The sequence below is a fragment of the Taudactylus pleione genome, unplaced genomic scaffold, assembly GCF_031769625.1.
Source record: "Taudactylus pleione unplaced genomic scaffold, aTauple2 ptg000533l, whole genome shotgun sequence".
In the NCBI taxonomy this organism is placed as follows: domain Eukaryota; kingdom Metazoa; phylum Chordata; class Amphibia; order Anura; family Myobatrachidae; genus Taudactylus; species Taudactylus pleione.
The window spans coordinates 3420850-3435647 of NW_028284935.1; positions in this window are offsets into that span (position 1 = coordinate 3420850).

The following is a 14798-nucleotide window of genomic DNA, read 5'->3' on the forward strand; positions in this document are numbered from 1 at the left end:
CCTTTAGCGGAATGACCCGCTGTCCCCATACACTAGTATCACAGATATCTCCTACTTACCTTCCTTTTGCGAAATGGCCCGCTGTCCCCTTACACTAGTATCACAGATATCTCCTACTTACCTTCCTTTTGCGGAATGGCCGCTGTCCCCATACACTAGTATCAGAGATATCTCCTACTTACCTTCCTCTGGCGGAATAGCCGCTGTCCCCATACACTAGTATCACAGATATCATCTGCTTACCTTCCTCTTGCTGAATGGCCACTGTCCCCATACACTAGTATCACAGATATCTCCTACTTACCTTCCTTTTGTGGAAGGGCCCGCTGTCCCCATACACTAGTATCACAGATATCTCCTGCTTACCTTCTTCTGGCAGAATGGGCCGCTATCCCCATACACTAGTATCACAGATATCTCCTACTTACCTTCCTCTGGCGGAATAGCTGCTGTCCCCATACACTAGTATCACAGATATCTCCTACTTACCTTCCTCTGGCGGAATGACCCACTGTCCTCATACACTAGTATCACAGATATCTCCTACTTACCTTCCTTTTGCAGAATGGCCCGCTGTCCGCATACACTGGTATCACAAATAATTCCAGCTTACCTTATTCTGGCAGAATGGGCCGCTGTCCCTATACACTAGTATCACAGATATCTCCTACTTCCCTTCCTTTTGCGGAATGGCCCGCAGTCCCCATACACTAGTATCACAGATATCTCCTACTTACCTTCCTGTTACAGAATGGCCCGCTGTCCCCATACACTAGTATCACAGATATCTCCTGCTTACCTTCCTCTTGCGGAATGGCCACTGTCCCCATACACTAGTATCATAGATATCTCCTGCTTACCTTCTTCTGGCAGAATGGGCCGCTGTCCCCATACACTAGTATCACAGATATCTCCTACTTACCTTCCTCTGGCGGAATGACCCACTGTCCTTATACACTAGTATCACAGATATCTCCTACTTACCTTCCTTTTGCAGAATGGCCCGCTGTCTCCATACACTGGTATCACAAATAATTCCAGCTTACCTTATTCTGGCAGAATGGGCCGCTGTCCCTATACATTAGTATCACAGATATCTCCTACTTACCTTCCTTTTGAGGAATGGCCCGCTGTCCCCATACACTAGTATCACAGATATCTCCTACTTACCTTCCTTTTGCTGAATGACCCACTGTCCCCATACACTAGTATCACAGATATTTCCTACTTACCTTCTTCTGGCAGAATGGGCCGCTGTCCCCAAACACTAGTATCACAGATATCTCCTACTTACCTTCCTCTGGCGGAATAGCTGCTGTCCCCATACACTAGTATCACAGATATCTCCTGCTTACCTTCCTCTTGCTGAATGGCCACTGTCCCCATACACTAGTATCACAGATATCTCCTGCTTACCTTCCTCTGGTGGAATGGCCCACTGTCCCCATACACTAGTATCACAGATATCTCCTACTTACCTTCCTCTGGCGGATTAGCCACTATCCCCATACACTAGTATCACAGATATCTCCTACTTCCCTTCCTTTTGCGGAATGGCCCGCTGTCCCCATACACTAGTATCACAGATATCTCCTACTTACCTTCCTGTTACAGAATGGCCCGCTGTCCCCATACACAAGTATCACAGATATCTCCTGCTTACCTTCCTCTTGCGGAATGGCCACTGTCCCCATACACTAGTATCATAGATATCTCCTGCTTACCTTCTTCTGGCAGAATGGGCCGCTGTCCCCATACACTAGTATCACAGATATCTCCTACTTACCTTCCTCTGGCGGAATGACCCACTGTCCTCATACACTAGTATCACAGATATCTCCTACTTACCTTCCTTTTGCAGAATGGCCCGCTGTCCGCATACACTGGTATCACAAATAATTCCAGCTTACCTTATTCTGGCAGAATGGGCCGCTGTCCCTATACACTAGTATCACAGATATCTCCTACTTACCTTCCTTTTGCGGAATGGCCCGTTGTCCCCATACACTAGTATCACAGATATCTCCTACTTACCTTCCTTTTGCTGAATGGCCCAAAGTCCCCATACACTAGTACCACAGATATCTCCTACATACCTTCCTCTCCCGCAATGGCCCCCTGTCACAATACGCTAGTATCACAGATATCTCCTACTTACCTTCCTTTTGCGGAATGGCCGCTGTCCCCATACACTAGTATCACAGATATCTCCTACTTACCTTCCTTTTGCGGAATGACCCGCTGTCCCCATACACTAGTATCACAGATATCTCCTACTTACCTTCCTTTTGCGAAATGGCCTGCTGTCCCAATACACTAGTATCACAAATATCTCCGACTTACCTTCCTTTTGCGGAATGGCCCGCTGTCCCCATACACTAGTATCACAGATATCTCCTACTTACCTTCCTCTGGCGGAATAGCCGCTGTCCCCATACACTAGTATCACAGATATCATCTGATTACCTTCCTCTTGCTGAATGGCCACTGTCCCCATACACTAGTATCACAGATAACTCCTGCTTACCTTCTTCTGGCAGAATGGCCCACTGTCCCCATACACTAGTATCACAGATATCTCCTACTTACCTTCCTTTAGCGGAATGACCCGCTGTCCCCATACACTAGTATCACAGATATCTCCTACTTACCTTCCTTTTGCGAAATGGCCCGCTGTCCCCTTACACTAGTATCACAGATATCTCCTACTTACCTTCCTTTTGCGGAATGGCCGCTGTCCCCATACACTAGTATCAGAGATATCTCCTACTTACCTTCCTCTGGCGGAATAGCCGCTGTCCCCATACACTAGTATCACAGATATCATCTGCTTACCTTCCTCTTGCTGAATGGCCACTGTCCCCATACACTAGTATCACAGATATCTCCTACTTACCTTCCTTTTGTGGAAGGGCCCGCTGTCCCCATACACTAGTATCACAGATATCTCCTGCTTACCTTCTTCTGGCAGAATGGGCCGCTATCCCCATACACTAGTATCACAGATATCTCCTACTTACCTTCCTCTGGCGGAATAGCTGCTGTCCCCATACACTAGTATCACAGATATCTCCTACTTACCTTCCTCTGGCGGAATGACCCACTGTCCTCATACACTAGTATCACAGATATCTCCTACTTACCTTCCTTTTGCAGAATGGCCCGCTGTCCGCATACACTGGTATCACAAATAATTCCAGCTTACCTTATTCTGGCAGAATGGGCCGCTGTCCCTATACACTAGTATCACAGATATCTCCTACTTCCCTTCCTTTTGCGGAATGGCCCGCAGTCCCCATACACTAGTATCACAGATATCTCCTACTTACCTTCCTGTTACAGAATGGCCCGCTGTCCCCATACACTAGTATCACAGATATCTCCTGCTTACCTTCCTCTTGCGGAATGGCCACTGTCCCCATACACTAGTATCATAGATATCTCCTGCTTACCTTCTTCTGGCAGAATGGGCCGCTGTCCCCATACACTAGTATCACAGATATCTCCTACTTACCTTCCTCTGGCGGAATGACCCACTGTCCTTATACACTAGTATCACAGATATCTCCTACTTACCTTCCTTTTGCAGAATGGCCCGCTGTCTCCATACACTGGTATCACAAATAATTCCAGCTTACCTTATTCTGGCAGAATGGGCCGCTGTCCCTATACATTAGTATCACAGATATCTCCTACTTACCTTCCTTTTGAGGAATGGCCCGCTGTCCCCATACACTAGTATCACAGATATCTCCTACTTACCTTCCTTTTGCTGAATGACCCACTGTCCCCATACACTAGTATCACAGATATTTCCTACTTACCTTCTTCTGGCAGAATGGGCCGCTGTCCCCAAACACTAGTATCACAGATATCTCCTACTTACCTTCCTCTGGCGGAATAGCTGCTGTCCCCATACACTAGTATCACAGATATCTCCTGCTTACCTTCCTCTTGCTGAATGGCCACTGTCCCCATACACTAGTATCACAGATATCTCCTGCTTACCTTCCTCTGGTGGAATGGCCCACTGTCCCCATACACTAGTATCACAGATATCTCCTACTTACCTTCCTCTGGCGGATTAGCCACTATCCCCATACACTAGTATCACAGATATCTCCTACTTCCCTTCCTTTTGCGGAATGGCCCGCTGTCCCCATACACTAGTATCACAGATATCTCCTACTTACCTTCCTGTTACAGAATGGCCCGCTGTCCCCATACACAAGTATCACAGATATCTCCTGCTTACCTTCCTCTTGCGGAATGGCCACTGTCCCCATACACTAGTATCATAGATATCTCCTGCTTACCTTCTTCTGGCAGAATGGGCCGCTGTCCCCATACACTAGTATCACAGATATCTCCTACTTACCTTCCTCTGGCGGAATGACCCACTGTCCTCATACACTAGTATCACAGATATCTCCTACTTACCTTCCTTTTGCAGAATGGCCCGCTGTCCGCATACACTGGTATCACAAATAATTCCAGCTTACCTTATTCTGGCAGAATGGGCCGCTGTCCCTATACACTAGTATCACAGATATCTCCTACTTACCTTCCTTTTGAGGAATGGCCCGCTGTCCCCATACACTAGTATCACAGATATCTCCTACTAACCTTCCTTTTGCGGAATGGCCCGCTGTCCCCATACACTAGTATCACAGATATCTCCAACTTACCTTTCTCTGACGGAATGACCCACTGTCCCCATACACTAGTATCACAGATATCTCCTACTTACCTTCCTCTGGCGGAATGGCCTGCTGTCCCCATACGCTTTTATCACAGATATCTCCTGCTTACCTTCCTCTGGCGGAATGGCCCACTGTCCCCATACACTAGTATCACAGATATCTCCAACTAACCTTCCTTTTGCGGAATGGCCCGCTGTCCCCATACACTAGTATCACAGATATCTCCTACTTACCTTTCTCTGGCGGAATGGCCCTCTGTCCCCATACACTAGTATCACAGATATCTCCTATTTACCTTCCTCTGGCGGAATGGCCCACTGTCCCCATACGCTATTATCACTGATATCTCCTGCTTACCTTCCTCTGGCAGAATGGCCCACTGTCCCCATACCCTAATATCACAGATATCTCCTACTTACCTTCTTCTGGGGGAATGGCCGCTATCCTCATACACTAATATCACAGATATCTCCTTCTTACCTTCCTTTTGCGGAATGGCCCATTGTCCCCATACACTAGTATCACAGATATCTCCTACTTACCTTCCTTTTGCTGAATGGCCCACTGTCCCCATACACTAGTACCACAGATATCTCCTACATACCTTCCTCTCCCGCAATGGCCCCCTGTCACAATACGCTAGTATCACAGATATCTCCTACTTACCTTCCTTTTGCGGAATGGCCGCTGTCCCCATACACTAGTATCACAGATATCTCCTACTTACCTTCCTTTTGCGGAATGACCCGCTGTCCCCATACACTAGTATCACAGATATCTCCTGCTTACCTTCCTTTTGCAAAATGGCCTGCTGTCCCCATACACTAGTATCACAAATATCTCCGACTTACCTTCCTTTTGCGGAATGGCCCGCTGTCCCCATACACTAGTATCACAGATATCTCCTACTTACCTTCCTCTGGCGGAAAAACCGCTGTCCCCATACACTAGTATCACAGATATCATCTGCTTACCTTCCTCTTGCTGAATGGCCACTGTCCCCATACACTAGTATCACAGATAACTCCTGCTTACCTTCTTCTGGCAGAATGGCCCACTGTCCCCATACACTAGTATCACAGATATCTCCTACTTACCTTCCTTTTGCGGAATGACCCGCTGTCCCCATACACTAGTATCACAGATATCTCCTACTTACCTTCCTTTTGCGAAATGGCCCGCTGTCCCCTTACACTAGTATCACAGATATCTCCTACTTACCTTCCTTTTGCGGAATGGCCGCTGTCCCCATACACTAGTATCAGAGGTATCTCCTACTTACCTTCCTCTGGCGGAATGGCCACTGTCCCCATACACTAGTATCACAGATATCTCCTACTTACCTTCCTTTTGTGGAAGGGCCCGCTGTCCCCATACACTAGTATCACAGATATCTCCTGCTTACCTTCTTCTGGCAGAATGGGCCGCTATCCCCATACACTAGTATCACAGATATCTCCTACTTACCTTCCTCTGGCGGAATAGCTGCTGTCCCCATACACTAGTATCACAGATATCTCCTACTTACCTTCCTCCGGCGGAATGACCCACTGTCCTCATACACTAGTATCACAGATATCTCCTACTTACCTTCCTTTTGCAGAAAGGCCCGCTGTCCGCATACACTGGTATCACAAATAATTCCAGCTTACCTTATTCTGGCAGAATGGGCCGCTGTCCCTATACACTAGTATCACAGATATCTCCTACTTCCCTTCCTTTTGCGGAATGGCCCGCAGTCCCCATACACTAGTATCACAGATATCTCCTACTTACCTTCCTGTTACAGAATGGCCCGCTGTCCCCATACACTAGTGTCACAGATATCTACTGCTTACCTTCCTCTTGCGGAATGGCCACTGTCCCCATACACTAGTATCATAGATATCTCCTGCTTACCTTCTTCTGGCAGAATGGGCCGCTGTCCCCATACACTAGTATCACAGATATCTCCTACTTACTTTCCTCTGGCGGAATGACCCACTGTCCTTATACACTAGTATCACAGATATCTCCTACTTACCTTCCTTTTGCAGAATGGCCCGCTGTCCCCATACACTGGTATCACAAATAATTCCAGCTTACCTTATTCTGGCAGAATGGGCCGCTGTCCCTGTACATTAGTATCGCAGATATCTCCTACTTACCTTCCTTTTGAGGAATGGCCCGCTGTCCCCATACACTAGTATCACAGATATCTCCTACTAACCTTCCTTTTGCGGAATGGCCCGCGGTCCCCATACACTAGTATCACAGATATCTCCTACTTACCTTTCTCTGGCGGAATGACCCACTGTCCCCATACACTAGTATCACAGATATCTCCTACTTACCTTCCTCTGGCGGAATGGCCTGCTGTCCCCATACGCTATTATCACAGATATCTCCTGCTTACCTTCCTCTGGCGGAATGTCCCACTGTCCCCATACACTAGTATCACAGATATTTCCTGCTTACCTTCCTCTTGCAAAATGGCCCGCTGTCACCATACACTATTATCACAGATATCTCCTACTTACCTTCCTCTTGAAAAATGGCCCGCTGTCCCCATACACTAGTATCACAGATATCTTCTACTTACCTTCCTCTGGCGGAATGGCCCGCTATCCCCATATACTTTTATCACAGATATCTCCGACTTACCTTCCTTTTGCGGAATGACCCGCTGTCCCCATACATTAGTATCACAGATATCTCCTACTTACCTTCCTTTTGCGGAATGGCCCGCTGTCCCCATACACTAGTATCACATATATTTTCTACTTACCTTCCTCTGGGGGAATGGCTGCTATCCCCATACACTAGTATCACAGATATCTCCTACTTACCTTCCTCTCCAGCAATGGCCGCTGTCCCCATACACTAGTATCACAGATATCTCCTACTTAACTTCCTTTTGCGGAATGACCAGCTGTCCCCATACACTAGTATCACAGATATCTCCTACTTACCTTGCTTTTGCTAAATGGCCCGCTGTCCCCATACACTAGTATCACATATATCTCCTACTTACCTTCTTCTGGGGGAATGGCCGCTATCCTCATACACTAATATCACAGATATCTCCTACTTACCTTCCTTTTGCGGAATGGCCCGTTGTCCCCATACACTAGTATCACAGATATCTCCTACTTACCTTCCTTTTGCGGAATATCCCGCTGTCCCCATACACTAGTATCACAGATATCTCCTACTTACCTTCCTTTTGCGGAATGACCCGCTGTCCCCATACACTAGTATCACAGATATCTCCTACTTACCTTCCTTTTGCAAAATGGCCCGCTGTCCCCATACACTAGTATAACAGATATCTCCTTCTTACCTTCCTTTTGCGGAATGGCCCGCTGTCCCCATACACTAGTATCACATATATCTCCTACTTACCTTCCTCTGGCGGAATGGCCGCTGTCCCCATACACAAGTATCACAGATATCTCCTACTTACCTTCCTCTGGCGGAATAGCCGTTGTCCCCATACAGTAGTATCACAGATATCTCCTGCTTACATTCCTCTTGCTGAATGGCCACTGTCCCCATACACTAGTATCACAGATATCTCCTGCTTACCTTCCTTTTGCGGAATGGCCCGCTGTCCCCATACACTAGTATCACATATATTTTCTACTTACCTTCCTCTGGCGGAATGGCTGCTATCCCCATACACTAGTATCACAGATATCACCTACTTACCTTCCTCTCCCGCAATGGCCGCTGTCCCCATACACTAGTATCACAGACATCTCCGACTTACCTTTCTTTTGTGGAATGGTCCGCTGTCCCCATACACTAGTATCACAGATATCTCCTACTTACCTTCCTTTTGCAGAATTGCCCACTTTCCCCATACATTGGTATCACAGATATCTCCTACTTACCGTCCTTTTGCGGAATGGCGCGCTGTCCCCATACACTAGTATCACATATATTTTCTTCATACCTTCCTCTGGCGGAATGGCTGCTATCCCCATACACTAGTATCACAGAAATCTACTACTTACCTTCCTCTCCCGCAATGGCTGCTGTCCCCATACACTAGTATCACAGACATCTCCTACTTACCTTTCTTTTGTGGAATGGCCCGCTTTCCCCCTACACTAGTATCATAGATATCTCCTACTTACCTTCCTTTTGCGGAATGACCAGCTTTCCCCATACACTAGTATCACAGATATCTCCTACTTACCTTGGTTTTGCTGAATGGCCCGCTGTCCCCATACACTAGTATCACATATATCTCCTACTTACCTTATTCTGGGGGAATGGCCGCTATCCTCATACACTAATATCACAGATATCTCCTACTTACCTTCCTTTTGCGGAATGGCCCGTTGTCCCCATACACTAGTATCACAGATATCTCCTACTTACCTTCCTTTTGCGGAATGGCCCACTGTCCCCATACACTAGTACCACAGATATCTCCTACATAACTTCCTCTCCCGCAAAGGCCCCCTGTCACAATACGCTAGTATCACAGATATCTCCTACTTACCTTCCTTTTGCGGAATGGCCGCTGTCCCCATACACTAGTATCACAGATATCTCCTACTTACCTTCCTTTTGCGGAATGACCCGCTGTCCCCATACACTAGTATCACAGATATCTCCTACTTACCTTCCTTTTGCGAAATGGCCTGCTGTCCCCATACACTAGTATCACAAATATCTCCGACTTACCTTCCTTTTGCGGAATGGCCCGCTGTCCCCATACACTAGTATCACAGATATCTCCTACTTACCTTCCTCAGGCGGAATAGCCGCTGTCCCCATACACTAGTATCACAGATATCATCTGCTTACCATCCTCTTGCTGAATGACCCGCTGTCCCCATACACTAGTATCACAGATATCTCCTACTTACCTTCCTTTTGCGAAATGGCACGCTGTCCCCATACACTAGTATCACAGATATCTCCTGCTTACCTTCTTCTGGCAGAATGGGCCGCTGTCCCCATACACTAGTATCACAGATATCTCCTACTTACCTTCCTCTGGCGGAATAGCTGCTGTCCCCATACACTAGTATCACAGATATCTCCTGCTTACCTTCCTCTTGCTGAATGGCCACTGTCCCCATACACTAGTATCACAGATATCTCCTGCTTACCTTCCTCTGGCGGAATGGCCCACTGTCCCCATACACTAGTATCACAGATATCTCCTACTTACCTTCCTCTGGCGGATTAGCCACTATCCCCATACACTAGTATCACAGATATCTCCTACTTCCCTTCTTTTTGCGGAATGGCCCGCTGTCCCCATACACTAGTATCACAGATATCTCCTACTTACCTTCCTGTTACAGAATGGCCTGCTGTCCCCATACACTAGTATCACAGATATCTCCTGCTTACCTTCCTCTTGCGGAATGGCCACTGTCCCCATACACTAGTATCATAGATATATCCTGCTTACCTTCTTCTGGCAGAATGGGCCGCTGTCCCCATACACTAGTATCACAGATATCTCCTACTTACCTTCCTCTAGCGGAATGACCCACTGTCCTCATACACTAGTATTACAGATATCTCCTACTTACCTTCCTTTTGCAGAATGGCCCGCTGTCCGCATACACTGGTATCACAAATAATTCCAGCTTACCTTATTCTGGCAGAATGGTCCGCTGTCCCTATACACTAGTATCACAGATATCTCCTACTAACCTTCCTTTTGCGGAATGGCCCGCTGTCCCCATACACTAGTATCACAGATATCTCCTACTTACCTTTCTCTGGCGGAATGACCCACTGTCCCCATACACTAGTATCACAGATATCTCCTACTTACCTTCCTCTGGCGGAATGGCCTGCTGTCCCCATACGCTTTTATCACAGATATCTCCTGCTTACCTTCCTCTGGCGGAATGGCCAACAGTCCCCATACACTAGTATCACAGATATCTCCTACTAACCTTCCTTTTGCGGAATGGCCCGCTGTCCCCATACACTAGTATCACAGATATCTCCTACTTACCTTTCTCTGGCGGAATGGCCCTCTGTCCCCATACACTAGTATCACAGATATCTCCTATTTACCTTCCTCTGGCGGAATGGCCCACTGTCCCCATACGCTATTATCACTGATATCTCCTGCTTACCTTCCTCTGGCAGAATGGCCCACTGTCCCCATACCCTAATATCACAGATATCTCCTACTTACCTTCTTCTGGGGGAATGGCCGCTATCCTCATACACTAATATCACAGATATCTCCTACTTACCTTCCTTTTGCGGAATGGCCCGTTGTCCCCATACACTAGTATCACAGATATCTCCTACTTACCTTCCTTTTGCTGAATGGCCCAAAGTCCCCATACACTAGTACCACAGATATCTCCTACATACCTTCCTCTCCCGCAATGGCCCCCTGTCACAATACGCTAGTATCACAGATATCTCCTACTTACCTTCCTTTTGCGGAATGGCCGCTGTCCCCATACACTAGTATCACAGATATCTCCTACTTACCTTCCTTTTGCGGAATGACCCGCTGTCCCCATACACTAGTATCACAGATATCTCCTACTTACCTTCCTTTTGCGAAATGGCCTGCTGTCCCAATCACAAATATCTCCGACTTACCTTCCTTTTGCGGAATGGCCCGCTGTCCCCATACACTAGTATCACAGATATCTCCTACTTACCTTCCTCTGGCGGAATAGCCGCTGTCCCCATACACTAGTATCACAGATATCATCTGATTACCTTCCTCTTGCTGAATGGCCACTGTCCCCATACACTAGTATCACAGATAACTCCTGCTTACCTTCTTCTGGCAGAATGGCCCACTGTCCCCATACACTAGTATCACAGATATCTCCTACTTACCTTCCTTTAGCGGAATGACCCGCTGTCCCCATACACTAGTATCACAGATATCTCCTACTTACCTTCCTTTTGCGAAATGGCCCGCTGTCCCCTTACACTAGTATCACAGATATCTCCTACTTACCTTCCTTTTGCGGAATGGCCGCTGTCCCCATACACTAGTATCAGAGATATCTCCTACTTACCTTCCTCTGGCGGAATAGCCGCTGTCCCCATACACTAGTATCACAGATATCATCTGCTTACCTTCCTCTTGCTGAATGGCCACTGTCCCCATACACTAGTATCACAGATATCTCCTACTTACCTTCCTTTTGTGGAAGGGCCCGCTGTCCCCATACACTAGTATCACAGATATCTCCTGCTTACCTTCTTCTGGCAGAATGGGCCGCTATCCCCATACACTAGTATCACAGATATCTCCTACTTACCTTCCTCTGGCGGAATAGCTGCTGTCCCCATACACTAGTATCACAGATATCTCCTACTTACCTTCCTCTGGCGGAATGACCCACTGTCCTCATACACTAGTATCACAGATATCTCCTACTTACCTTCCTTTTGCAGAATGGCCCGCTGTCCGCATACACTGGTATCACAAATAATTCCAGCTTACCTTATTCTGGCAGAATGGGCCGCTGTCCCTATACACTAGTATCACAGATATCTCCTACTTCCCTTCCTTTTGCGGAATGGCCCGCAGTCCCCATACACTAGTATCACAGATATCTCCTACTTACCTTCCTGTTACAGAATGGCCCGCTGTCCCCATACACTAGTATCACAGATATCTCCTGCTTACCTTCCTCTTGCGGAATGGCCACTGTCCCCATACACTAGTATCATAGATATCTCCTGCTTACCTTCTTCTGGCAGAATGGGCCGCTGTCCCCATACACTAGTATCACAGATATCTCCTACTTACCTTCCTCTGGCGGAATGACCCACTGTCCTTATACACTAGTATCACAGATATCTCCTACTTACCTTCCTTTTGCAGAATGGCCCGCTGTCTCCATACACTGGTATCACAAATAATTCCAGCTTACCTTATTCTGGCAGAATGGGCCGCTGTCCCTATACATTAGTATCACAGATATCTCCTACTTACCTTCCTTTTGAGGAATGGCCCGCTGTCCCCATACACTAGTATCACAGATATCTCCTACTTACCTTCCTTTTGCTGAATGACCCACTGTCCCCATACACTAGTATCACAGATATTTCCTACTTACCTTCCTCTGGCGGAATGGCCTGCTGTCCCCATACGCTATTATCACAGATATCTCCTGCTTACCTTCCTCTGGCGGAATGGCCCACTGTCCCCATACACTAGTATCACAGATATCTCCTACTTACCTTCCTTTTGCAGAATGGCCCGCTGTCCCCATACACTAGTATCACAGATATCTCCTACTTACCTTTCTCTGGCGGAATGGCCCACTGTCCCCATACACTAGTATCACAGATATCTCCTACTTACCTTCCTCTGGCGGAATGGCCCACTGTCCCCATACGCTATTATCACTGATATCTCCTGCTTACCTTCCTCTGGCAGAATGGCCCACTGTCCCCATACACTAATATCACAGATATCTCCTACTTTCCTTCCTTTTGCGGAAAGGCCAGCTGTCCCCATACACTAGTATCACAGATATCTCCTACTTACCTTCCGTTTGCGGAATGGCCCGCTGTCCCCATACACTAGTATGACAGATATCTCCTGTGATACTAGTATAAGGCGATCTCAGGGAGGACATAAACCTCCTGTGGAGCAGAAGGGCACAGATATCTCCTACTTACCTTCCTTTTGCGGAATGGCCCACTGTCCACATACACTAGTATCACAGATATCTCCTACTAACCTTCCTTTTTCGGAATGGCCCTCTATCCCCATACACTAGTATCACAGATATCTCCTACTTACCTTCCTTTTGCGGAAAGGCCCGCTGTCCCCATACACTAGTATCACAGATATCTCCTACTTACCTTCCTCTTGCGGAATGGCATCTGTCCCCATACACTAGTATCATAGATATCTCCTGCTTACCTTCTTCTGGCAGAATGGGCCGCTGTCCCTATACACTAGTATCACAGATATCTCCTACTTACCTTCCTCTGTCGGAATGACCCACTATCCTCATACACTAGTATCACAGATATCTCCTACTTACCTTCGTTTTGCAGAATGGCCCGCTGTCCCCATACACTAGTATCACAGATATCTCCTACTTACCTTTCTCTGGCGGAATGACCCACTGTCCCCATACACTAGTATCACAGATATCTCCTACTTACCTTCCTCTGGCGGAATGGCCTGCTGTCCCCATACGCTATTATCACAGATATCTCCTGCTTACCTTCCTCTGGCGGAATTGCCCACTGTCCCCATACACTAGTATCACAGATATCTCCTACTTACCTTCCTTTTGCGGAATGTCCCGCTGTCCCCATACACTAGTATCACAGATATCTCCTACTTACCTTTCTCTGGCGGATTGGCCCACTGTCCCCATACACTAGTATCACAGATATCTCCTACTTACATTCCTCTGGCGGAATGGCCCGCTGTCCCCATACGCTATTATCACAGATATCTCCTGCTTACCTTCCTCTGGCAGAATGGACCACTGTCCCCATACACTAATATCACAGATATCTCCTACTTACCTTCCTTTTGCGGAATGGCCCGCTGTCCCCATACACTAGTATCACAGATATCTCCTACTTACCTTCCTTTTGCGGAATGGCCCGCTGTCCCCATACACTAGTATGACAGATATCTCCTGTTATACTAGTATAAGGCGATCTCAGGGAGGAGAGAAACCTCCTGTGGAGCAGATGGGCACAGATATCTCATACTTACCTTCCTTTTGCGGAATGGCCCACTGTCCACATACACTAGTATCACAGAAGTCTCCTACTAACCTTCCTTTTTCGGAATGGACCTCTATCCCCATACACTAGTATCACAGATATCTCCTGCTTACCTTCCTCTTGCGGAATGGCCACTGTCCCCATACACTAGTATCATAGATATCTCCTGCTTACCTTCTTCTGGCAGAATGGGCTGCTGTCCCCATACACTAGTATCACAGATATCTCCTACTTACCTTCCTCTGGCAGAATGACCCACTGTCCTCATACACTAGTTTCACAGATATCTCCTACTTACCTTCCTTTTGCAGAATGGCCCGCTGTCCCCATACACTAGTATCACAAATATCTCCTACTTACCTTATTCTGGCAGAATGGGCCGCTGTCCCC